This window comes from Ailuropoda melanoleuca, chromosome 5, assembly GCF_002007445.2.
Source record: "Ailuropoda melanoleuca isolate Jingjing chromosome 5, ASM200744v2, whole genome shotgun sequence".
In the NCBI taxonomy this organism is placed as follows: domain Eukaryota; kingdom Metazoa; phylum Chordata; class Mammalia; order Carnivora; family Ursidae; genus Ailuropoda; species Ailuropoda melanoleuca.
Window position 1 is genome coordinate 437600 of NC_048222.1, and position 26553 is coordinate 464152.

The following is a 26553-nucleotide window of genomic DNA, read 5'->3' on the forward strand; positions in this document are numbered from 1 at the left end:
GGCGTAGCTCGTGACCCGGGCGGCGGCCGGAGCTCTTGCTCGGTCCGCGTGCGTGCGCGGGTAGGGAGGCGGGCGGGCGCGCGGGGCCCGGCAACGCTGTGGACCCGTCGCTGCGGCAAGTGGCGCGCGGCAGCCGTGGGCCGGAGGGGGCACGACCGTGTGCGCGCCGCGCTCGGACGCCGCGGGAAAGAGCCGGCGCCGGTCACCGCTCCAAAAGTTTGAGAAGGTGAAGGAAGAACAGCATTTCGTGAGACCCGAAATTCATGACGTTCTGATTTCAGCGTGCACCTCTAAAGTCTTATTCGAACAGTCACAGCCTCACAGCCCTCATCCACAGTCCTGGGCTCCCGGGAACCGCAGCGAACCCGCGCGGGGACCAAAAGGCTCGGCTTGCCGAAACCCGGGATCGAACCAGGGACCTTTAGATCTTCAGTCTAACGCTCTCCCAACTGAGCTATTTCGGCTGNTCGTTCTTTCGTCTCTCATTATCTCCAAAAATGCTGAGAAATTTTAATGATAGGGAACACTAACTTTGAACAAAATGTTATCCCCAAGGATAATTCTTCTAATTATTATTAGTAATAATAATTGTACTCGACTATTATTATACTTTAATTTCATTTTTAAAAGTGGGATTTTTTTTCTCTCTTGTTATGTAAGTACCTATATCCTTGATTTTGCCATGTGACCTGCAAAATCTAAAATATTTACTTTTTGGCCATTTACAGAAAAATTTTGTGGAAACTCCTGGTCTAGAGGACTGTCTTCACCGAGTCCTTGAGAAATGTGTTGGTGAGGACAGCAGCCTCCTTCCTGAAAAGCCTCTGCGGTAGCTGCTCTCTGCTGTCCAGGAGTGACAGTCACAGATGCTACAGTTAGAATGACTCCCCAAATCCAGTGTGATGACGGGATGCTGGAGGGGCTGTGCATGTCTATTCTAACCAGGCATCCTGGATCTTGGGAAATAACTATGAGGCAGATTCAGGGATTCAAATAGACCTGCAGTAAAATACACCCGATTCTATTGATCACATGACCTCTAAAAGCCACCTCTGACCTATAGACCACAGTGGCATATCGTGTTCCAATATTTAACATCAGCTCAGAGTCACGTTAAATAATCTCCAAACTTTGTCTCCGGCACACAATTGCCTTGATAAGTGGACTCTCTTTGGGGAAGGCTAGAAAAGAAATATTTGCCATATACATTTTTAGCTGTGTACCAAGTTCCCTTCTCACATGGAGCCAGTCTCCTCTTCATTCAAGGAGATCTGGATTGGATTCCTGACATGTGAGATATGAAGTGAGGAAAGGCCAGCTGGAAGCCATGAGTTCTCGCTACCCACCAAAATAATAGACACGAAGGATATTGCAGTTCTGGAAGAATTCTAAAGATAAGTGCCATCAGTAAGAAACGTATGGACTGGTGGTTGTTACCACATCTCCATCCAGTTTGCCTATTTGGCCTGTGCAGAAGACAGAATCATCATGGAAAGTGGCAGCAGACTATTGTGAATTTGAGGAAGTGGTGATTTCAATTCCAGCTGCTGTCCCAGCCATGATTTCCTCACTGGAACAAATCATCGTAGCCACTGGTACTTGACGTGCTCCTATTGCTGTAGAAAATAGTTCATTCTTTATGCTGATAGAAACTGACCACTGTGTGGGGCTGAATTCTGTCTCTCCATAGTTATATGTTGAAGTTCCAACCCCCAGGACCTCGGTCTGTGACTGTATTTGGAAATAGGACCTTTAAAGAGATAATTAAGGTAAAATGAGGTCATATGGGTGGGCCCTAATCCAGTATGACTTATTGTTGATACTTATTGTTGATAATGTTGCTATAAACATCGGGGTGCATGTGCCCTTTCAAATCAGTATTTTTGTACCCTTTAGGTAAATACCCTAGTAGGGCAATTGCTGGGTCGTAGGGCGGCTCTATTTTCAACTTTTTGAGGACCCTCCGTACTGTTTTGCGGCGTGGCTGCAGCAGCTTGCGTTCCCACCAACAGTGTAGGAGGGTTCCCATAGGGCGTCTCCTATAACTGAAGAAGAAAAAAAGGCCAGGCCTGGTTTATGGGTAGTTCTGCGTCATATGCTGGCACCACACAAGGTACCTGCAGGCCAGTGGCAAAGGCAAACCTTCCCGATGGGCCCAGCTTCAAGCAAGACACCTGGCTGCTCTGCCTGCAAGGACAGATGTGAGGTAAAGGTCTACGCTACTTAATGAGAAATAGCTAATAGTTCAGGTGGATGAGGAGAGGTTTGGAAGGGAAATTATTGGTAAAGTAGTGACAAAGAAGTGTAGGAAGGAGGCAGATGGACAGATTTCCCCAAATGTGCAGAATCTAAGGATATTTGTTTCCCCATGAATGCTCCCCAAACAGCAGCCTCCTCAGAGGGGAATCTTCATAGGCAGGTGAACAAGACGACCCATCCTGATGGAGGACGTCTGTAAGCTTCTCCTTAGTCATCCCTGTCCTTGTCCAGTGAGCTGATGAACAAAGTGGCCGTGGTGACAGGGATGAAGGCCACGGATGGGCTCAGAGCGTGGGGTTTTATACAGCGAAATAGATCTGGTTCAGCCTCTAAATGACCAAACGACCAGCATTACAGACACGCCCTGGGCCTCCGTATGTTATCATTCCACGGAAGAGCCAGGTTCAGCACCATGGACCACGTCCGCACTAGAGGGTCCCTGTGTATTTTCTCCCCAGTAGAAACTTACCCTGGATACAGCTTTGCCTTTACCTCTCACAGTACTCCTGCCAAACTCCCGTCCACGAGATTACTGATGTCTCAGGTCCCACAGCATTGTGTCTGAGATAATACACCATTTTACAGCAAAGGATGGCAATGGGCTAATGTTCCGGAGTTTGCTGGTCTCCCCATGTTGCCATCACTCTGAAGCAAGCACACGGCCTGACTGAACGGTGGAATGACCTTTCCAGTACTTGGTTATGGTACAAGCCAAGAGACAACATTTCCTGGGAGCTAGGGTAGTGACACCGAGGAGGTGGTCAATGTCTGAGTCAGCGAGCAGGACGGCACTGTCTCTCTCTCATCGGGATTCATGGTTGCAGGAATCAGAGAGAGGCAATGGCGTGGCGTCCTTTCCCTGTCACAGCGGATGGCCACAGGAACATTCTGCTTCCTGTCCACGGCACTGACAACCTTCATTCTGACTCCAAAGCCTTTACGTGTTTCTTCCTGCACTCTCTATGTGAGTGGAACTTGGTACAACAGGCATAATTTTATTTAAAGAGCTAAAAACAGCTGGGGAGGCAGTTTTTGAGGCGGATGCCGAGGAGAACTTGAAGACGTGAAATCCCTACATTCCCTCTGTCAGTGCTCTGAAGACTTCACCTCAGGAACTGGGTAGGGGACGATGTGGTCTGTTAGACTGTGTGAACGAGCGGAGGGATGAGAATTCTTTAAGACAAAAACAGTACCTTTCCTACATCCAGTAAGGATGGGAGACCTATTCTGGTTACACCAGAACGGTGTGGGTCACTGACCCCTGACTTCCACCTCCACTTTTCTCAACCGTGGAAGCACTGAGCTGATGGAAAGAGTGATCAGTTCTCTTCTGTGGAGTTTACCTGTGTAGGAAGAGTCGTGATCCACGGCTCACTGCTTCGGTGACTGTGCAGGATAATCTGCAGTTAAGGGAGAAGGGTAGAGAAGAAGGGGGCTAGTCCCCAGGCAGGTTTGCTTCTCCTTGGTCTGCAGCTGTGTCACTGATCCAGGCACAGTTGAAAAAATAGTGCCTTTTTAGAGATAATTGACTGAGAATCTCTTATTGCTTCTTTCTCTTCCTGTTCTTTTCCTCTCACGCACCTCCATATATCGCCAACGGAACGGAGTGCTCACGCTCGATCTAGGGCTGCCATGTCTGTGGTCTCTGGTTCTGCAGATCCTGCATGAGCTGGACCTCTCGTTTTTGTTTTCTTCACTCAAACGTTCCTTGGGAGGACAGGCATCGTCAGTAATGATGAGGCCCATGGAGTTGAAATGGGTCAGGAGCAAAGGCAACCCATAGAAGGCATGCATCTAACTTTGATATGAGCAGGAAAAAGTGAGTAAATTAATACAAAGACAGGAAAGTGAGAAAGTTTGTCTTGAGAGACTGAAGGGGAAGGGCAGGAATGGTGGTGCTAGAAATTGAACCCAGCACATCATTTCATGTTTTCCACCGCTGACCTATGCTCTCTGATAATCCAAGAAGTTCAGAAAAATACTGTCTCTGCTGACTTCTATTATTTGCTACAGGTCTCCATGAAATGAGTGTAGACATGGAGATAAGGACTTAAAAATGCAGTAGAATCTTTTACTAGCTCTGACCCCCAAGTGCATGACCAGAGGACCTGACGTGTCTCACCGTGTGGGGTCTAGCACAGGCTGTCCAACTGCTCAGTGAATAGAGTGCAGAGAGAGCAGCAGGCTGGTACAGGGAGGCAAAACTTCACCTCTACCCATCGTAGGTTTTCAGCTGGGACTCTTTAACACAAGGGTAGATTAATGAGAGAAAAACAGTTTATTAACATGCACAGATCATATTACACGGGCACGGGATTACCCCCAATGTACAGTAACTGAAAGTGGCAGCTTAGAACTTCTCACATCTTTTACAAAGAACAGTACATGTGCAGAGAAATGACAGGACAGAGGAAAGCAGTTTCAGGCTCTAAGGGTAGCAAACTGGGAAGGTAGATACATGGGAGGAAAGTAATGGAGGAAGGTTTGTTTGCAGATTCCTCTGGTGCCTCTCTGGGCGGGTAAGTGTCAGTCTCCTGAAAAAGGAGGATTTATGTCCCGACTTTAGGCAGAAATGGGGGACGGGCAGATAGGGCTTTTCTTTGTTTGCTGCTTCTTAACTGCCTTCTGTTCAAAGTAATTTTTATGTCAAAGTGGTATATTTTAGGTGACATGTTTTGGCTTCCTTCCCTTCACACATCATGTGTATGGGACCATGTTATGTCATGTGATATTTTAGGGTTAATTTGTCAACTAATCCAAAAGTGTATAAAGACCTGAGAAGTTACAAGTATGTCTTTTTGTATCTTGTTATATTTAAATGCTTTCAATTAAGTCCATTTTTAAAATTTACAGTTTAACATTGGTAGCTAAATTAGAATTTTAAAGTTATGTCATTTATCAGAGTAGGAAAGACTAGCCAACGGAAAAAAGACGGGCTCTTCAACAAGTGGTGCTGGGAAAATTGGACAGCTACATGCAAAAGAATGAAACTTGACCACTCTCTCACACCACACACAAAGATAAACTCAAAATGGATGAAAGACCTCGATGTGAGACAGGAATCCATGAAAATCCTAGAGGAGAACAGAGGCAGTAACCTCTTCACCATCGGCCACAGCAACCGTTTGCAAGACACGTCTCCGAAGGCAAGGAAAACAAAGCAAAAATGAACTATTGGGACTTCATCAAAATAAAAAGGTTTGCACAGCAAAGGAAACATCCAACAAAACTAAAAGGCAACCTATGGAATGGGAGAAGATATTTGCAAATGACATAACAGATAAAGGGCTAGTATCCAAAATCTATAAAGAACTTATCAAAGTCAACACCCCAAGAACAAATAATCCAATCAAGAAATGGGCAGAAGACATGAACAGACATTTCTCCAAAGACCACATCCAAATGGCCAACAGACATATGAAAAAATGCTCAATATCACTCATCATCAGGGAAATACAAATCAAAACCACAATGAGGTACCACCTTACACGAGTCAGAATGGCTAAAATTAACAAGTCAGGAAAGGACAGTTGTTGGTGAGGATGTGGAGAAAGGGGAACCCTCTTCCACTGTTGGTGGGAGTGCAAGCTGGTGCAGCCACTCTGGAAAACAGTATGGAGTTTCCTCAAGACGTTAAAAATAGAGCTACCCTATCCTTGATGAAATTAGGTTTTCATATCTGAATCTTTATGACCTTAGTTTTCATCTGCTTTCAGATTTTAGTATTCTAATCTCAGCAGTGAACTTATCCTTCAAGAATGTTTAATATTGTTCTTTCCTGGAGCCCTTAAAATTTAGACATTCTAGACAGGGGCAAAACTGTACCAGCGATGGCATGTTATCTGCAAGGCTGTCTGGCAGTAAGAAAAATTAATAGGCTCAGTTAAAATGACCAGAGATGTTCAATAATTTTCCCCACGTCACTGGAGAAACCAAGATGGCCTAAGGTCAAATAGTTTCTCATAACAACAATCACATCACGTTCACACACACACACACACACACACACACACACACACACACATAGAGATTCTTCTTTTATGGGCCCTTTCACAGCGTCTTTTGACTGACCTTCACCTACACGTACACACATACAAAGCCTCTAAGTAGAAATGAATTTAAAAGTGTGTTGCTGTGTAGCATATGGGAATTCTTGCCCTCCAACTTTTCTAGACTTTTCCAATTAAACTTTAGATTTTTAGGGGCGCCTGGGTGGCTCGTTCTGTTGGGTGTCTGACTCTTGGTTTCGGTTCAGGTCGTGATCTCAGGGTTGTATGATCAAGCCCCAGCTTGGGCTCTGCACTTAGCTCAGAGTCTGCTTGAGAGCCCCTCTCTCTCTCCCTCTGCTCCTTCCCCCAACCTCGTGTGTATTGCTCTCTCTCTCTCTCAAATCAGTCAATAAAATCTTTTTTAAAAACTGTAGATTTTGGGGCACCTGGGTGGCTCAGTCGTTAAGTGTCTGCCTTCCGCTCAGGTCATGATTCCAGCATTCTGGGATCGAGCCGCTGAGCAGGAAGCCTGCTTCTTTCTCTCCCCCACTCCCCCTGCTTGTGTTCCCTCTCTCTCTGTCAAATAAATAAATAAAATCTTAAGAAGAAACTTTAGATTTTTATTTTTAAATTTATATTTTTAAATTTTTAAATGCAAGTGCAAGCAGAACAGATCAGCTAGCACAGCTGATGGATGTATGCTAGGCTGTTTGGATTGCCAAGTTTGATACCACGCTCTTCATCAGAAAGGGGGTACAGTACGAAATCAGGGAGCCGAGCTGATTTTGATGGGACTCCCATGATGATGATTATTCAGGCATTGGGCTGGAGAAGCCTGAGCCAGGGACTGACTTCTGCCATGAAAGTGGAGAAAATGACATGCGAGAAAACAGGACCGGTGGGGGAGAGCCAGGGATGGAATATTGGGAAGAAGCGGGGATCTGAGGAACACCGCTCCAGGAAGAACCTGTAAGAAGTGAGTGGCCAGGGGACGTCTCCACTAGAAGAAAAAACAGTCTTTCATATAATCTATTTATACTGCAGGTTCCAGGAACGTGATCTTACCAAAGTTGAAGAATCACTGCCATAGGGAAATTATCTTCTCGGGACTCTGCAAGAGACACAAACCTGTAAGTCATTTAGAATTTTCTTTAGGATTCCTTTGATCACTCATAACCAACTGAAAACCCCACACTGTTTACGGATCGTCGTGTGGCATAAAAACATTCTGTCTTATGAGTGAGTACCTATTTACAGAAGTCAAATTAAGAAGTGAAGATATTTGGAGGACAAATAAGAGTGTGATCTTAGAACGTGTTTGGCGGAATCCGCATCTGCAGGTGTGAGGGGTGGGTAGACAGGTCTCGGGAAGAGTGGAAGGCGCGTCTTCCCCCGTTGGATGCTGTGTGAAACCCGGAGGCACAGAATTGCTGTGCGGCTCCTCTCGCAGGAAAGGAACCTTTACTGTGGGTGAGCACGCCCCCTGGAGTTGGTGTAAGTTAATTCAGGGAACAACTGGTGATGGGCATGACTTGCCAATGTCGCCCACATTTATGGGGTGAGAGATGCAAGTTTCCTAAACTCTTGAAGCAAAACCTTCACAGTGCTCTTGGTTAATGCCGAGGTTTGGTTTCCTGCAAGTGGCACGTTATTTGTGACAAACAGTGGATTAACACAAACCAAACCAATCACCTCTTTTGTGATCAGGAAGAGCCTTTCTCTTTCGCTCAGGTCTCCCTGTACTCTATCTTCTCCTGGTTTAGGTCAGACATCAGAACTATCTTACTTTATAAGCTGGGTTGCATGATCAAACTCACGAGGACTCATCAAAGTTATGATTGTTGTTGGGACTGTGGATGTAAAGCTCCTTGTGGAGGAAGGTAGACTTGTCCCACAAGCACAGAGCAAGCGCCCTGTGTCGGGGAGAAGGTGCGCTGGGTTCTCAGATGCTCCCCTAAGGACCTGGGACTCCTGTGGCTCATCTTGTGCAGCCCTTCCAAGAGGCGCTGCTCTGCCAGCTACACGCCTCTGAGTTCAGGGCCAGTAGGAGGGGGAAATTTTCTGCACTCTGGCCACTTCTTTAATTTTGGAATCCAAACAGGGCCGGGCAGGGTGACAAGTGTTTGAAGTAACCGAGCATCTTCTGCCTTCTCAGCTCACACCCAGCATCCCTGAGCATCTCTCAGTCTTTCCAGAGATGGCAAGGGAACCGAGAGCGTCCTGCTTCTTCAGCTGGGAGACCTGTCACCTGACCTGTCCTTGGGGCCAGCTTCAGGGGACGGTGACCAGCGCGGCTGGCAGGGCTCAGGGCCCAGCACAGTATGCAGCCAGCTGTGCTGCCTCTCATTCCTGGGCAATCCCATGTTCTTCGTTCCAGAGGAGAAACTGTCCTCCCAGAAACTACTAGAGCAGGTTGACTTTCTCAGATTTTCTAAGACTAATTTTAAATTTTCCCTCACATCCAGGAAAAACCCTCTTGACCTGGTTCCCGATGCTAGTTTGGGGCGCATGGATGCCGACCTGGGTATGGTTTAACTGTCTTAGGAGCTGCCCTTGCAGGAGAGGTTCCTTCCCTAAACTCAGGTTTTCCCCACACCTCAGTTTTTGTGCAGTGTAAGACTTTAGAGCCAGCTTTGAGTAAACGAGCATTAATCATCACCTTGTATTCCAAAATAACTATCTAGGCAGTTCGGAGCACTGCAGACAGAAACCTGGATTTTTTTTTTCACTCAAAGATTGAAAGATTCCCTGCACAAGGGGTGCAGGAGGAACTTGGAATGTGGAAGTGCCGGGGATTGAACCCGGGGCCTCGTGCATGCTAAGCACGCGCTCTACCACTGAGCTACACCCCCAAGCTACATCCCTAATGCCCTGCTCATTTTTTTCTTCTTTCAGAAGCATGTTAATCACAGCCCTGTACCTACCCCGAGTCCTGAGGACCTGAGAATGCTAACGAAAGGCTCTTTCTATAGAGCTCCCTTGTTTCTGAACCTCCTAGATTGCATCTCTTTCCCGCTGCGTAACGATGAAGGAAGTGATGCACGGCAGACGGACACCTTCCCCAGGTCCTTTCAGGCTGGTCAGCCCATCCGAAAGCTGGGGCCACACACAGCCTTAAGAGAAGACGGCAGGGAAGAGCCCCGTCCTGGCTCTGTCCGCTGCCTGGAAACAGTGACACCCTGGGGACTTTGAGCAAAGCTGGTCTCCTATCCTAATTCCCTAATACAGATCCCCAGAGGCAGGAACCAATGCTGCGGGAAGAATTTGCTGTCACCTGAGGGTTGCGGCAGGGAAATCACAAGAGGAGCCTGGACCATCTCCTTGCCAGAGTGTACGAAAGTGCTCAACAGATGATGGTAGGCTTAGACCTAGCACACAGGTCTGCTACACAAATCTTGGAAGCATTGACTATTAAAATGAACAAAAAGCAGGGGCATCTGGATGGCTCAGCTGGTTAAGCATCCCGACCTTGATCCCAGGGCAGTGAATTCGAGCCCGAGGGCTGGGAGTGCAGCCCACTGAAACAAAAATAAAGGGATTCTAACGGCTAAAAGAGGAATGCCTGAGTCCTGTACTGATGAGGGAGAAGAGGAGGTTTTGTCTGCAACGGTGTGTGCACATCATTATGGTTGGAAAGGACTGATTTTTAGGGTGTTGTGCTAGGAACGAATGACGAACAAGTTTGTTTCTTTCGCTTCCTTCAAGTTCCCCGGAAACATTTTTTCTGAAAGAGGTGCAATGTCCACAGGAGCGTGTTTCCTAATCCCCTTTCCTGTCTCCGGTCGCTGGGGCTCTCAGCACCGGAGAAGCAGCCCCGGGACAGCGTGAGGATGCGCCTCTCCAAAGATGTGGGTGCAGCCATTTAGAAAAGTAGTGACTGACACACTCTTTGCTGCTCATTTCACACCCGTATCATGAAGCAGTTGCACTGCAGTCTTACCTCCTCACGCGGACCTGAATTTCCTGAGCACCTCTGTGGTACTGGGTTTTCTTTTCCTTCCTTCCTTCCTTCCTTCCTTCCTTCCTTCCTTCCTTCCTTCCTTCCTCCCCTCCTCTCCCCCTCCTCTTCCCTTCCCTCCCCTCCGCTCCCCTCCGCTCCCCTTCCCTCCCCTCCCCTTCCCTTCCCTCCCCTCCGCCCCTTCCCTCCCCTTCCCTCCCCCCCTCCCCTTCCCTCCCCTTCCCTCCCCTTCCCCTCGATCCTCTACACTTGCGGGTCTCTGCGTGCCCTGCACCACCTCTTGCGCATTTCGGAGAGCCCTGCAGACAGGAGGGAAGGAGGCTGAGGGACCAGGAGAGTATTCCGTCCGGAGACTCTCCTTGGCGGTGGGCAGGAAGTGGGCCGCGAGCAGTGCCCCGGGCGCCCGGCAGTGAGCAGAGCCTCCTTGCGTTCGGTGGCTCTGCGGTTCGGAGGGTTTTCCAAACCGCAGCTGTGCACCGAGCGGACCCTGCCCCCTCGCTTCGCTCTGGCGCACCTGCAGCCGTGGTGCCAACTAGTACGGCGGAGAACGCCACCTGGTGGGAGGGGGTGTAGCTCAGCGGTAGAGCGCGCGCTTAGCATGCGCGAGGCCCTAGGTTCGATCCCCAGCACCTCCACGCAGTCTCACTTTTACGTGAATGCCGTGGCTTCGACTCCTGGCGACATGGCCGCTCCGGGACACCGATCTGAATGCCCGTGACGGTGTTCTCTTTCCTCGGAGGCATCTCCGTGCCAGGCACGTGTGCGCGGATGGGGAAGAGCAGAGACCGGAAAAGCAAAGGGCGAGCTCAGTTCTTCTCTACTGACACGAGCACAGCGCGAGAAAACGGAAGTCTAGGGGTTTTGTCCGAGGGCTTCTTCGTCTTTTTTGTCTTTCCCTTGCTCTTGTTCCTTCCTTTTCCTGATTATTTAATACGAATCCGTTGCAATTCCGAGGGCCTCGGTTCCTCCAACCTCGCTGCGTCCACACCGCAGTAAAAGGACTTGGCAGAGTGAAGAGAACGTGGCCCTTCGGCAGCAGGTGGAAAAAAGTCACAGCCCCCGAGCTCCTGTAAAGGCCAGCGGCCCGGGTGGGGGGGCGCCGCGTGGAGGTGCTGGGGATCGAACCCAGGGCCTCGTGCATGCTAAGCACGCGCTCTACCACTGAGCTACACCCCCCTGCGCAGGGACCCTACGTCTCCAGCACACTGACTGCCACTGCTGTCTGCAGGTGCGCCAGACGGAAGCGAACGGGTCAGGGCCTGCTCCGCGCGACCCCGCTGGTCCGGACACCCTCCAGCGCAGAGACGTTGCGTTCCTGTGCAATGGGCTTACAGAGGCACAGTTGTAGCCTTCAAGGAGGTTTCCCGGGGGAGCTTTTAATAATCGCACGTACCGTGATTAAAGTCCTAAGAACGACACTAACCGCGCACAGGGAGCCCTGCTCGGGAGACGGAACTCTCGGCTGTGAAGATTGACTCCTTCCGCCAGATGAAAAGGCTTAGCCAGCTGCGGAGCCTGCTGATGGGACGGGAATAGGGAGTGGGGGTGGAGGGGAGAGCTGTAAAGGCAGGTCAGGGGCAGACACGAGGACTGTAAGAGCAGCCGGCCCTCCTCTCCCCGCCTCCGGGGTTTGCGGCTGCACCACTCCAAACCTCGTCTCTGTGGTCACACGCTGTCTCCCTGCGTGTGTCTGTTCAAATTCCCTCTTCCCACAAGGACACCAATCATATTGGATTAGGACCCACCCTCACGGCCTCATCTGGACTTGATTACATCTGCAAAGACCCTATTTCCAAATAAAATGACATTCTGAGATTCCAGGAAGCCTATGAATTTGGAGGGAGGGGCACCATCAACTCAGCACAACTACCCTATAAGGTAAGATGTCTTAACTACAGTTATCTTTATGTCTCAGAATTTGAATAACAGGATACCAAAAGGGGAGAGAACAAAAGGAAATACAGCTTAATGGGATTCTCTATTTTCTTTATATGGAAGTTAAATGTGATTTAAAGAGGCCCGTTAGGGTTCCAAATAAGGCGCAACATTATTTCAGAAACAGGGCTGACCTTCATCAAAACTTGCCTGATATTAAAACAGAACAAAACAAAACCCAAACAAAACCCCTTTTTTAGCATAGGCGTTGGAGGGAGACAGAGATTGAAAGCACAAGAAAGCTTTAGAGAGAGTGTTGCCAGAACCCAAGTTCAGCGCCCGGTCATATGAAAGGCCTGTCCTCAAAAGAGATGAGTTTTGGTTGGAAAGAAATACGAGCTTTATTCCGGAGGCCAGGCACCTGGGGAGAAGGTGGGCTCTTGTCCAGAAGCCGACTCCGAGGTTTCTGCCTGGCCCAGGGGTTTTTAAAGGGATTCAGTTAATCAGTTAAGGAAGAGCAGTGGTCCGTGACCGTCCTTGATGACGGTAGTGCCAGCTACAGATGTCACTGGGGTGCTCGAGGCTGTGCCAGCGGGTTTGGTTCCTTGGTGCCCCGGGATGGTGCAGGAGAGCCTGGTGACGTGCAGGAGTGCTCCGTTCTTTCCAGGAAAGGATGCATGATCTAAACATGTACAAAGAAAGGTTCAGTTCATCAATCACATGGGCTAAGGGTGCTTGCTAAAACTTAAAGACTCCTAGGTTGGCAGGAGAGGGTAAGGCAGCTTCACGGGGAGCAGGAGTTAAAGAGAGAGAGAGAGAGAGAGAGAGAGGAGGAGGAAAAGGAGCAGTAAATGAAAGAGGAAGGAAAGGGAGAACTTCCCAATATAAATGGGAAATTTCTTTACCACTGAAGGAGGTCATGGCAGTCGTAGATTTAGAAGAAGCCAGACCCTACCAATGAAGCTCCAGAGGAAGACAGAACCCTCAATGGCACTTAAATCACCCCAGCACTTCTGAGATTTGAAGCCGTAATTCCTCAGTCCCTAAAGGAGCATTATACATCTAGACCAAGAAATTAGTGGTTATTTTTTTGGAAAAAAAATTATGCAGTCATTGTTTCCCTTCAAGAAGAATAAAAAGAATAAAAAACAGTAGCCGTGCACACTATCTTCCATTCATTTTGTCAGAGGAGACAGTCAGTCTCTTTCCCGTTCAAAGTTGTACACATCCAAATAGCATCAGAGCAAGGAAGACAAGAAGGCATGAAAGAGAAAGATCGCGCTCACTTAGGATCTCTGGGAGGGAGAGGGGTCAGCGAGCTACGGCCACACGAATAAGCTTCTGCTCCTTCCGTGGGTTTCACAGCTCACCAAGGAGCAGGAGAGAGGGAGAAAGAGCAGGGGCTCCTGGCTGGCTCAACTGGTGGACTGTGCAGCTCTTGATCTTGGAGTTGTGGGTTTGAGCCCCATGTGGGGTGTACAGATTATTTAAAAATAAAATCTTAAATAAAAAAAGCAAAGAAAGAGCAAAGCAAAGAAAAACAGTCCCTTGTGCAATGTTTGTTAAAGTTTCTCTTGTATTCTCAATTGAACCTGTGTGAAGGCTGAGGAACAGAAAACTACCCACTGACTTTTCTCTTCCCTCATTTTCCTTACATATAAACACACACACACACACCACACATAGGGAGAGAGAGAAAGAGAGAGAGGTCAGTAGGCCAGATCAATCACCAAATGTGGTGGGGTATTGATCCCAACTTCCAAGGGCGGGAGCAAGGGCAAGACCTCTCTCCAAGACTGCAGTGCTTTCTTTCTGAACAGAAACTTGGGAAAACTGTTAGCGTCCATGGAGTCAGAGGTGTGGTGGAAGTAAGTCAGGAAAGCCGTAGACTAAAGGCCTCCATGTCCCGGACCCCCAGTTTGGAAGGCCCACAGGTGACATCAATGGATTCTTCTTCCCACAGCATGTCACCTGATGGCAAACGTCCGTCTGGGTTCATTGTCTCCAGTAAATCTTCCAGAGGACTCAGAGAGGAGAATCAGAACTGGGAGCCTTCCATTTTCCTCGCCTTCCCTAGCAAACACTTCCGGTTTTTAAGTCTTTAAATGAAAATCTGCAAGAAATATATTTGTCAATATTACATGAAGCCCTCGGACGAAGAGCCTTAGGTTTTGAGGTCAGTGAGTAGATGTCTGGTGGCACACGCAAGGCAGAAAGCGAGCATTCCACAGCAAATGGCTTTTCCTCTGTCTTTCCCAGACAAGCAACCCTACTTGCTTTGAGAGTCCAGCACTCCCCGAATTTTCCAGCCCACCCACGGCACCACTTGGAACTTTCCAGGGCTCTTTGACTTTATTCTTGCAAATACCCGTATCTATAGCAGACTTGCTTGCTGTGTTAGCAGGTTTCAGAGCCAAGGCAGTTCGCGGGGTCCCCCAACTTTGCTCCGCTGCGGTACGCCTGTCCTCGCGCCTGTTCATTCCTCCTGTCCGCGGGGAAAAGTCACTTCATTTAAAGTGGAGAGACTTTTGAAGTTGCTGTTGTTTGTAATACCCTTTGTGGACATAATCGTCAAGAGAGGGACAGAGAGGGAGAGTGGAGCCGGACTGAGGACCGGCGCTGAGCGTGCGCCGCGAGGCCAGCAGGTGCCAAGTTTAATGGCCGGTGCACCTGAGGCCCGGCTGGCTGCCTGGGACCCGCAGGGGCGTCGATCCTGCGGTCTTTGTAGTTTCTTGGAACTTTCCTGGTGGAGGCAAGTAGTTTTCCCCCAACACGGCTGGTGAGCAGACCCTGGAGCAGGTTACCCGAGGGGGGAGGTCTTAGAGCAAGAAAAGGCGCTATTCGGAGTACAGTCTAGTTACCCAGTGAAGCCTGTAAATACTACCCAGTTTAATAATTTCAAAGATAGTGATATTTAGCCCAATAGATGTTCTGCTGGCCAATTCCTGTATTTAAAAAATGGGAAAATAGAAGTAATTCTACAAAGCAGAAAAAACAGAGAGAAGCGGGGGGGTGTAGCTCAGTGGTAGAGCGCGTGCTTCGCATGTACGAGGCCCCGGGTTCAATCCCCGGCACCTCCACTCTCCGTTTTCTCCAGGATTAGGAAACCTACTGGATTGCTTTTACTTCTCCCCCTGGGGCTTACACCTCCCGGCACCCGCAGTTGCAGAAGGAAGACAGAGGGAGGAGGCGCAAAAGAAGAGCCAAGCCCGTCGGAATCTCCTCCTTCCGAAGCAGGAAGCCGCACATTCTAAGTGGGTTTTATTGGGTCTCTCCAGAAAGCGCAGGACGGAAACAGGACAGACTGAAAGGAAGCGAATCTACACTCTCTGTGTCAGTTCTCTAAGCGGTCCGCTGTGCTCGTCAGACCCGGGTGGTCCGACAGGAGGAGGACAGCTGCCCCCCAGGCCTCGGCTGTCGGTGTCCCCTCCGCTGGCCTCGCGCGCGCAACCACCGCCGATCACCGCGCGTGCAGCTGGGGCGCAGGGGCGGATCCCAAACCTTTTTGGGACTGGGAAAACGCCCGGCGACCCCAAACAGCGGCGCTTCGGGACCGTGGACGCTGCCAACGCGAACGTTGAAAAGACAGTTGGAAGCTTCGAGGCGGGGGGCTCTCATCCCCCAGGAAAATCTCGATTTGGGAAATTAGGCGGAAGGTATTACAGGCTTTTTGCTCAACGCGGTTGTTCTTGTAGAAGGTAAATTGAGTCTCTCTGGGGATTTCCACATGCCACGTGGTAGAAAACACCCAAATCTGTACACACACGTGGCTGGAATAAAACCGCAAGGGTGTCATTGGCGAGCAATGAATACAGTTCTTTCCCTTCCACACGTCTTACCTCCCCGCCCTGGATTCTAGTTTCTCGTGTTGAAATACTTTCCAGGCCCAAGACCGAGCAGCTTCTGCGGGGGTGGGGGTGCCACGTCAGCAAACCGAAATTAAGGTAACTGACACAACCCTGTGAATGACCTGCGTGGCCAGAACTGCAGATATCCGGTGATTCCCCAAACACCAGGCCAACTCTGGACCTTCTGGCCCCGAACAAGGTTGAGGTGGCCCCAGCCAACCAGAAATCTTCTATTTGTCACTTCCTTCTTCTTTATTCTTTCTCCTATAAAAGTGTCCTGCCTTCTACTCCATTTTGCAGTTCTCTGAGACTGGCCACTTCAAGTGTTAAAGTTTGCATCACCTCAATTGTCTTCTGTAATCATTTTTAACACTTGTTTTTAGAATTTTAAGGAAAGTCGTAAAGTGGAATACATGAGTTAACACCACACCAAAGATCCCAGAGAGAGAGAGATGCAGCCCAAAGGGGCAATGTGTGTGTGGTTGTGGGGCTAGGAGGAAGGGTAAGGATAGATAGATGTGTGTGTCTTGTGTTTCCTAAAACAAACACTGTCCTATAAACGGGGAGCCAGTAAAATTATAGAACTACTTTGTTTCTAAACATGATTCTCCCCTGTGTGGATGTATCAAAATGAGTACTTTTAAAAAAAGATTTTATTTATTCATTTGAGAGAGAGAGACAGAGAGAGCACAAGCAGGGGGAGAGGCTGAGGGAGAGGGAGCAGGGAGCCCCGGATCGTGACATGAGCTGAAGGCAGACGCTTCACCCACTGAGCCACACAAGCGCCCCTCAAAATGAGTTGTTTTCTGGAGACAGGACTCCAGATAGGAACTCAGGATGCCCTGTTTATGCCGCGGGCACTATCACCACCTGAAGCACACATGTCCAAGGTGCTTCTAGACTCGCCCACTAAGAACCGCTGTTAGAAAGCAGAGGCTATTTCAGGGCAGATGCCAAGTAAACACTGCTTTTAAATTCCTTTATGGGTGAATTGGCTGTTCTCTTGAATTTTCCTTCTGGTGACTCTTGGCAGAGAACTCTTCTTCAACTCTTCCTACTCTCACTGGATTAGATGTGAAGCCTCTCTATGGCCTCAGTAGGGCAGTGGGGCAGAACCATGAAAGACAGAACGTCTCCATCGAGCACGGGGAGTCTGGCCACCGGAGTCTCCAAGGGAATCCATATGCTGGGCACCCTTCCAGGAAAGGAAACAGCTACTACCCAGGGGATCCAAACCTCTCCTTTGGCCCCCACATGGCCGCAGGGGTCAAATGGCCCTCAGCTTGGACCTCCAGATCTGTCCCTGTCGGTTGCATGGGTTTCCGACCCCGTCACCGCAGGTCCCTGCAGCTCCGCTGCTCCCGACTACCAGAGACCCGCCGGAAAATGCAGAGGAGGGGGCACGAAGGGAAACACACACACAAGCGCGCGCACACACACACTGAAATGCTGTCTCTGGAAATCTAGTCCACACGGAAAGAGAAGACAGAAAATCGTCAGCTACTGAAGGAAAAGGGGAGGAGTCCGCCCCAGTCACTGCTCTGGCGGTCCTCGCACACAGTGAACTTGAACGTCGACGACGCGTCCTCAGGAGGACGGTGACAACGTCTGTCCAGCACGGTCGTCCCGGAGCGGGACTCTGCAGAGAGCTCGCGTCCGGGGCCTGGGTTTTCACGCACTTATCCGAGAGGGCAGTATCGTGATGTTGCGGGGGGGGGGTACCACGAGCGCGCAGCGAGCCCCGGGAACAGGCCAGTGAGGAATCGCAGGTGTTATTTCTGCAGAACAAACACAAGGCTGGGCTGAGACTGATTTCGGGCCCCGGGATTCGTCGTTCGTGCTTCACGGATCTCCCTGGTCCTCTCAGGGCTCCGAGCTCCCGTTCCTCGGCTAATTCCCGGGAAGCATTTCCACTCGAACCGGGAAGTCTCAGGACGCGGACGTCTAGTCCGGGCGTCAAGCGCCTCCTCTCCGCCCGCTTCCTCCGGCTCTGCCTTCAAAGCCTCCAGCGGGTCCGCGGAGGGATCCAAAGACGAGGCCGGCGGCGCGGCTGGGGCGGGGTTCCGGCCTTTCCGGGAGGAGGCAGCGCCGTGACAAGTCACCGGACCCGGCGGGGCGGACGGAGCGACGGTGAGTGCCGCCAACCCGGGGCCGCCGCGCGACGCCCCGCGGAGGGTCAGTTCGGGCGGGGGGAGTGGGACGGGGGAGGGAGAACGCTCTCGTCGTAGCCAGGACGGCTTTCGGAGGGAACTGCCCGGAGTGAGGAACGCGCGAGGGCGCCGTGCGCCCGGTACCGTCCGCGGCCTGGTGCGCCGTGCGCCCTGAGCGCGGCTCCAGCCAGACCCCGGGCCCCGGGAGCGCGGGCTCTCAGCCTTCGGCCTGCCTGTGTCGTTGTCACGCGTGACGCACAGACATTTATACTAGTGAGAAGCTCCCCAGCTTGAACATCTGGCAGGCCCGGGAAGCCCAGACCTCGAGAGCTGGGAGCCCAGAACCCGGTAGCTTGGACCGCGTAATTGGGAAGGAGGAGGAGGCGGAGGGAGGGAGAGGGGCTGAGGCGTGGGTGGTTGGGGGTAGGGAGGAGGCCGCCGCGGGAACTGGGGAGACCCGGCCCTGAGGCCTCCACGCCGCCCGACCCGAAGATGTCGGGGAAGGTTCTGGGCCTCAGGAGAAGGAATTCGAGGACAGCGCGCCGCACGGGGACTGAGGGACACGAGCGGGAAAGTTTATTAAAGCAAAAGTCCACTCCCGAGACGTGAGAGAGAGACGCAGAGATGCGCCCCTGGGGGCTGGGTGCCTATCCTTTACTGACAGCTGTGAACTAGGGGGCGGGGTATTACGTGGGGCCGGAAGCAGGGTTTCCCGCTTTTTCCTCCTCCCTCGCTCAGGGGTTTCCTGTCGAGGAGTCTCCATCGCCATCGGGGGCCTGTCTGGTGGGATCCGGCTGCTCGTGGATGCGGCCAGGACAGGCCTCTGACCTTCCCCACAGCCGGCCGTGGCCTCCGCCTTGCTGGCCTCCGGGCACCCCGTTAGAGCCTCAGTGCCTGCCTGCTGTGACACGGTTAGCAAAGCAGGGAGAAGAGGGCCTGAATGTGGATCTTCAGACACGAAGAGGATTTGGGTAGATGGGTAGGAAGCACGCGTCCAGCTCTAGGTCTTTCTCTGCATCCTCTAGGTGCAAGGAAACACTGGAGTCCCGTGTATTTTAAGGGAGGTGAGATGAAAACTTTTGTCCCACGAGAAGATCCTACTCATTTTTGCACAAACAGTGGGATTTGAGAGCGGCTGGGAGGCTCTTTCCAAACCTGAGCCCTTGGGAGCGCGCCCCGTGCTTGGGTTTTGAAGGAAGCCCGATTGTTCCAGGCCGGAGTCTGGTTGTGCAGAGAGCGCTTAGTGAGGTGGGCGCGGGTTGCCGGCTGCTTTGTTGGAGCCTTTGAGTTGCGTGTGGAAATGATCGCTTTCAACATGTTGCCCAGAAAGGTGGAACAGTCAACAACAGCCTAACACACTTCCCTTTACTAGGCTGTGAGAGGAGAAGCAACACATGAGCCCGGATAGCTCAGTTGGCAGAGCATCAGACTTTTAATCTGAGGGTCCAGGGTTCAAGTCCCTGTTCGGGCGTTGAGTTCATTATTTTTCTCCCCCATGTATTCTGACTTCCAAAGAAGTGTCAAGGGTCCTTCCCTCCCTGGTCCAGGGATTGGATCCTGGCACGGGGAGCAGGTCCTCTGTCTTGGCTTGTGTAGGGGAGGTTCCTCTTCCCAAGCTGTATGAAAAGAATGTTCTCCACCTTGTTGGAAGGTGGTTCTGGGAACTTGGATTTGAACCTGATTAATTTAAGATACCTACACATTTAAGGTGCAGCCTTGTGAAGATACTTGACAAACAGCGATCCCCGAGACTGCTATTCTGTAGGAATCTCATTCTAAGATTTTCTTTAAAAATTATTTTAAAGATTTTATTTATTTGACAGAGAGAGAGCGGAAGCGAGAGAGGGAACACAGGCAGGGGGAGAGGAAGAAGCAGGTTCCCAGTGGAGGAGCCTGATGCAGGGCTAGATCCCAGAATTCCGGGATCACGCCCTGAGCGGAAGGCAGATGCTTAACGACTGAGCCACCCAGGGGCCCCTAAAAATTATTATTAATTATGTAGCTAGCTACCGGGGAGAGGGACAGTACATAGAGTGAGAATTGAGAAGCGTTCATGGTGATTGGAAGATTGGGAACTCATTAATGTGTTTATGGAAAACCACATAGTGAGCTAAACTGGTCTTGGGGTCTGGATTCACTCTAGATGGCATAATGCTTCTGGAACTTCCTTAGAAATCCCAGGAAGTGCTTAGAAATTGAGGCGCGGTTCTTGCTATCTCCTCTTTGCCTTCTGCCCGTAAGAGACCCCTGTTCATGTCCCCAGAAATCCTCTGCAGTGGGCTGTGAACTCCAGGGCCTCGTGTGCAGAGCTCGTCTCCCAGTTGTCTCATCAGGCTGCTAGACTCTGAGGAGGAGACACGTGTGAGCTGGGGACATGGGCTGTTCTGACTTGGTTCTGTGCCCTGGTGCAAAGCCCAAGGAGGTCATGCCCCGTGTTCCTGGCAAATCATCACTCTCCCACGGCTGCAGCGGGCTGTCCCCCAGGGGGCTGTTGCACATCCCTGACATGGATGGGTCTTTCCCATTTACTTCCAGCTATACGTCCAGAATTTTCCCTGAATTTCTGTGGTGGTGTCCAATCTTTCTTTGCCAATGTTACCGAGCGTCTGTTCAATGGAAGGGTGCGGGATTAACTCTCAAGTTACAGAATTTTTTGAGAAACTGAGGAACTCATTTTAATGGGAAGGCAGAACACACCCATGACCAATATACTCTATTCAGAAAACACCTGAATGTGGGGTGTCTGGGTGGCACAGCTGGTTAAGCGTCCAGCTCTTGGTTTCAGCTCAGGTCAGGATCTCAGGGTCCTGGGATCGAGCCCCATGTTGGGCTCAGCGTGGAGTCTGCTTGAGAGTCTCTCTCTCCATTTTCTCCTGCCCTTCCTGCTCTTGCTGCCGCTCTCTAAAATAAATAAAATCTCGAAAAAGAAAACCCTGAAACATGGAACGTGTCTAACCCATCTGTGCCCTGAGGGGAAACAGAACCCTTCTGTGCCTTTTTGGAGGGAGTCCAGGCCCATTGAAGGCATTCAAATATTTGTTTAATGATGTTCCCGCTTTCCATTACCATCTTTAGCAAATCTCCACTATGACATCATAGGTCAATTGTCAGAAGTTAAATCAAGCAACTTTTTTCATTTCTGCAGTTTGGAGTAAGAAAGTACCAGAAGGGACGGAGTAATCCTGAGGGACTGAAGTAGAGAGTACAGGCCTCTTCAGTTAGGACATGTGGTCATCCTGTGCCAGAATGTTCGCACTTCCCTTCTATAGTGGGGAGCGGAAGAGCTCTGTTACTTGTCTATCCAATCCAGCTTTCTCAGGGATCCCTTATAATATACCAATATTAAAGGGAAGAAACGAAACACTTTCTAATAGTCCATTAGAAGGAAATATAGGAGAAGCCTGAATACAAGTAACGAGCTGGGAGAGGACAGAAGGTAGTGTGGTCTTCAGGGTGCTCTTGCCTAAGTCAGGGGCAGTGAGGATGAGGGTTGGGGTGGAGAAGCCTTAGGCAGGAACTAAGTGTATTGTAAGAAATCATATTCACCTTCTTCGTGGCCATTAACTCCAAGTTTACTTTCTCACTGGACTTATTTAGGAAAATGCTGGGGTTCATGCAGAGCATGAGGTCAGCCGTAATGCCTGGCTGGCTAAAACGTAACCTGGAGCCTGCTGAGGGCAGGGAAGGTATCGGAGAAGGGCATAGGCCCTAGGACTGTGGAGGCCGGCGTGACCATTCTGCCTTTGGAATGCCGCAGGGAGTTCCCTTCCTGAGTTTTTCCTACCCAGACAGTCGCACTGTGATCCGAGACATGTGGGCATTGTCCCTTAGGCTCTGTTCAGGAGAATTCGTAGACTACCCCCAAAGTAGCATATGTGTCTTCACCGTAAACAGATCCTCCCAGTTCCAGTAAGACCCCTTGTCACACGTCATGGGCTTGAGGAACAGTGATAAGGATTTGTGATTATCCTGAAGGACCAGTGGAAGGTGGAGCAAAGAAGAGCAAAGGGTCTTCATCTCTGACCACTGACCCCTCCTGCCCTTTCCTCTCTTTCACGTCCAAGTTTGGAGCAATCCTTCGTCGGTCTGTACAGGGATTGCTCGCCATTCCCAGCAGGAAACCATTTCATAATCTGTCTCCGCCTTCCTTACGATTAGAGGAAAATAGATACAGAACTTTACGTATTCTGTGTAAGTGATGTCTGCGCACAGGTGCACACACACAGTCTACCCGTCGTTCGCTCACAGGCTGTCCATGGAGTACCTGAGTGTAACAGTAGCCAAGAGAAAATACTGACCTCCAGGTGGAAGTAGGATTTTGTTTACTTCAGAGACTACATCATCAGTACTTTATAATGCTATCACGGAAGCTAAAATTCACTTCTCAGAGTTGGTCTTCATTCCTGTCGTTACACATGCCATCATAGAAAAATAGCGAGGTAAGAGAAATTTTAGTGTGATAAATTATATGCATTAAAAACCATAGTCATTCTTACCTGAAAGAATAATTTGGATAAAGTCAGGAGCAACAGGAATGACATAAGAAAAAGGCATCGTATCAAAAAATACTACATTTTCTTCTGATAATACAATTACATTTATATTACATTTATGTTCTGATAATACAATTTGCTATATCAAGAGATCCAAGCAGCTAAAATCCCATAAAAGTTCCTACAAAGGCTAAGCAGGAAATAAACATACACCAGTGTATTAGTTACCATTGTTGCATAAGAAATTACCCTGTCTTTTGTGACTGGTCCCTCAGATTGTGCAACTCTGCCTCATTCTAATCATTCGAAGACAGTCATTAAGTCCAGTCTATGTTCCAGGCAAGGGAAATTAGTTTCCTTTTCTTGAAGAGAGAAGCATTAAATACTTTGTATACATTTTAAAACACCATAACAGGCAATAATCAGAAGGAACTACAGGGGAAATAGATATTTGTAACTGTAATAAAAATATAAACTGATAGTAAATTAAGTTTAAAGTACATCAATGATATAAAGAAATAAACTTTTTTTTTTTTTTAGGGAGGGAAGGAGGGGAGGGGCAGAGAGAATCTTAAGCTGAGATCTGAGCTGAAATCAAGGGTCAGACACTTAACTGACTGAGCCACCCAGGAGCTCCCAAAAGCAACATTATCTTACTGAGGGGCTTACACATCTGTTCTAGCACATGGAGAGAATATCCTGTTCCTAGGTCAAAATGCTTAGTATTTTCACATATCAGTTCTCCCCATATTAGCCTATAAATCAAAAAAAATCCTTCCTCAGAATTCAGATGTAATTAGTTTGCATATTGAAAAAAATGTCAGAATGGTAAGAGACAGTTTGCCTTAGTAGATATAAAACATTATGGGGGCGCCTGGGTGGCACAGCAGGGGGCGCCTGGGTGGCACAGCGGTTAAGCGTCTGCCTTTGGCTCAGGGCGTGATCCCCGTGCTATGGGATCGAGTCCCACATCAGGCTCCTCCGCTATGAACCTGCTTCTTCCTCTCCCACTCCCCCTGCTTGTGTTCCCTCTCTCCCTGGCTGTCTCTATCTCTGTCGAATAAATAAATAAAATCTTTAAAAAAAAACAAAACAAAAACAAAAAAACATTATAAATCTACAATAATTAAACCAAAATGGAATGAATCAGGAATATTGCTAAAAGTATATGGGACTAGATATACATAAACTTCTAGTTTAAAATAAAAAATAAGGGGCTCCAGGGAGGGTTTCCCTGCTTGGTGGGGAGCCTGCTTCTCCCTCTGCCCCTCCCCACCCCCACTCATGCTCTCTCTCTCTCAAATAAATAAAATCTTAAAAAAAAAAAAAAAGACATATATGCTGGGGTCTGTTATCCTGGGTTCAGATCCCAGCTCTGCCATTTCCTAGTCATACGACTTAGGAGGAAATATTTGGTCTCATTTTCTGGGCCGTTAAATGAGGATAATAGTAGTATCCACTGTGTAAGATCTTTGTGAAGGTTAATGAGATAACACAAGGGTAAAATAATGCAAAGATTCTGAACCCAGAGCCCAGTGATCCCCAGTGGAGTCTATGGATAGATTTCAGGAGTTTCAGAACTTGGTTGGGGAATAATTGCAAATTTATATTTACTAACCTCTGACCGTAATTTATTATTCCTTTGATGAGTATAGGCAGCAAAGCACAGAAGTGTGGGCAGCATCTGTGGTTTTGTCATCAAGAGAAATCACAGATGTGGTTTACAATCATCCTGAGTTGAAACTACAGAAGTTCTAAGACCAACCACTAAACTGCGTGTTAGAGAATGTAGCTGACCAGCTCTGGGCAACTCTCTACCCAACGGCGGGCCTCCTGTTCTCAGGCCGGCGATCCAGGCATCTGCACTGCATTCCAGTATCTCCATCACAGTCATTTATTGCTCAGTATGAAAAGGTGGTAATCATCACTGTTCAAGTTTTGCAGCACAGAGTGTTTCAAATGAGAGTTTTTAATTCTCGGAAGGCAGTGTGGCCTTGGTAATGAGGGTACCCATGCTAGCTTGCTCTGTGAAACAGGAGAGCTCGAACACAAGGGGCAGTTGAGACAGCCATTCAGTTGTGCTTCTTAAAGAAGATTCCTATTGGTCCTGAAAGATTTTTCCAGTGATATGGGTCATTCACATTGTTTTCTGTTTTGTTCACTGAGGGTTTTTTTGAGTTTATTCTGCTTGGCTGTTTTTGTTTGTGAACAGTGACTATTCTGGTTTTTTTTCCCCCAATCATTTAAACCTCTTGCTTTTATTTTGGTTTATTATACTCTTACTCTTTGTATTCGTTTACTGCTGGGGAGATAAATTTTAGTACATTAAAATAATATTATACAAGTACTAAAAAATGACGTTCTAGACATTGAAGATACAGAGCTGAATAAGACACAGTTCCCAGCATGAAGGAACCCACAGGTTTGTGGGCTGACAGACGGTACAATTACCTAGATACATTTGAAAATATATATGACAGTGCATTTCCAGTTTATTAAAAAAAAAATGAGACAAACACAGACAGGGAAAAATACCAGAATCACAGACAGCAAAATGTTAACAGATTTGAATTTGAGGTAGTGGGATCTGTCCTGATTTTTATTTCAACTTTCTTGCTTATCTGCATTTTTCCCATATTTTTTGTGAAAAGCATGTATTTATTCTAAAATAAGAAAAAAAAAACCTCTAACACTTATCCTGAAATCAGATCTTTCTAGAACTCACAATTTGTCTTTGGTCCCTTGATAGTCACTGCAAGGAGTTAGTCTTCTGGAAGGAAAGAAACCAGAACCAAAGCTTACAGCACATGAGACAGGCCCACAGCAGTGCTAAGAGGGGGCAGTCTGGAGAATATGGTACATCCTAGAGCTCGTGTGATTAATCACTGATTTGCAAAATTGAATGTTAAAGGTGATAAAACATACCTTGCTCTGTCACGTTGGACGATACATTGAGCAAAAGCATGGTAGTGTTCTTGGGGTGCACTGCCCAATATAATGTGAGCCACAAAGGCCAACCACATATAGAATTTTTTTAAAAAAGATTTTATTTGAGGAGAGAACGCACACAAGCAGGGGGGAGCAGCAGAGGGAGAGGAAGAAACAGGCTCCCCACTGAGCAGGGAGCCCCACTGCAGGGCTCAGTCCCAGGACCCTGAGATCAGGACCTGAGCTGAAGGCAGATACCCAACTGATTGAGCCACCCAGGTACCCCCCAATTTAAAATTTTCTAGCAGTCACACTGAAAAAAGGAGAAACAGGTGAAATGAATAACATATTTTATTTAGTTCAATATATACCAAACATTATCATTTCAACAAGTAATCCACATAAACATATTGCCTAGATATTTGTCTTACATTCTTTTTTTTCATGCTAAGTCTGAAACTGGTGTGTATTTTATACTGACGGCACATCTCAAGTCAAACTGGTGCTCAGAATTTCCATGTACCAGGCTGTCCTATCGGGCAGCAGAGTTCTAAGAACTAACACATTGGAACAGACAGAAGAAAATACATAGAATGTGCAAAGTGCTCCAAATTAAAGCAGTTCATGACTCACATTCAAAACCTGTATTCAGATGTTTGTTCATTTTTGTGAGGTGGTCCTTAGGCAGGCATCACGCCCTGAGCCGAAGGCAGATGCCCAACTGACTGAGCCACCCAGGCGCCCCCAGAAGACTGTCTTCTAACCGGGTCATTCATTCACAGGATGGGTGTGTTAAGATTTGAAACAAAAGAGTCCTCGGCCTCTCTGCCCTTGTCACTACCTGCGGGTGGGCGGGAAGCCATATTTAAATTTCCAGGTCTGTGGTCCTTTTTCCACAACCCTCTCAATCCCTTAATGTTCCAGAGATTACTTTGTGATCCACTGGGGAGAGAAATTCCTGTGTTCACAAAAAAAAATCACCTTTAAAATGTTGATAATATACTTTTAAAGCTATTCACGTATGTATATGCTTTAAAAACAGAATGTGTAACA

The 26553-nt window shown here is 48.6% G+C and overlaps 6 non-coding genes across 6 annotated transcripts; 3 read left to right on the forward strand and 3 right to left on the reverse strand.

The window, feature by feature from the left end:
* Positions 1-391: 391 nt before the first annotated feature.
* On the reverse strand, positions 392-464 carry TRNAF-GAA. The gene has a single exon. It is a non-coding gene; the product is annotated as a tRNA-Phe (tRNA).
* Positions 465-9028: 8564 nt separating this feature from the next.
* TRNAA-AGC lies at positions 9029-9100 on the reverse strand. Its single transcript has one exon. It is a non-coding gene; the product is annotated as a tRNA-Ala (tRNA).
* A 1669-nt stretch (positions 9101-10769) lies between these two features.
* TRNAA-AGC lies at positions 10770-10841 on the forward strand. Its single transcript has one exon. It is a non-coding gene; the product is annotated as a tRNA-Ala (tRNA).
* A 469-nt stretch (positions 10842-11310) lies between these two features.
* TRNAA-AGC lies at positions 11311-11382 on the reverse strand. The gene has a single exon. It is a non-coding gene; the product is annotated as a tRNA-Ala (tRNA).
* Positions 11383-15089: 3707 nt separating this feature from the next.
* TRNAA-CGC lies at positions 15090-15161 on the forward strand. The gene has a single exon. It is a non-coding gene; the product is annotated as a tRNA-Ala (tRNA).
* Positions 15162-19477: 4316 nt separating this feature from the next.
* On the forward strand, positions 19478-19550 carry TRNAK-UUU. Its single transcript has one exon. It is a non-coding gene; the product is annotated as a tRNA-Lys (tRNA).
* Positions 19551-26553: the final 7003 nt, after the last annotated feature.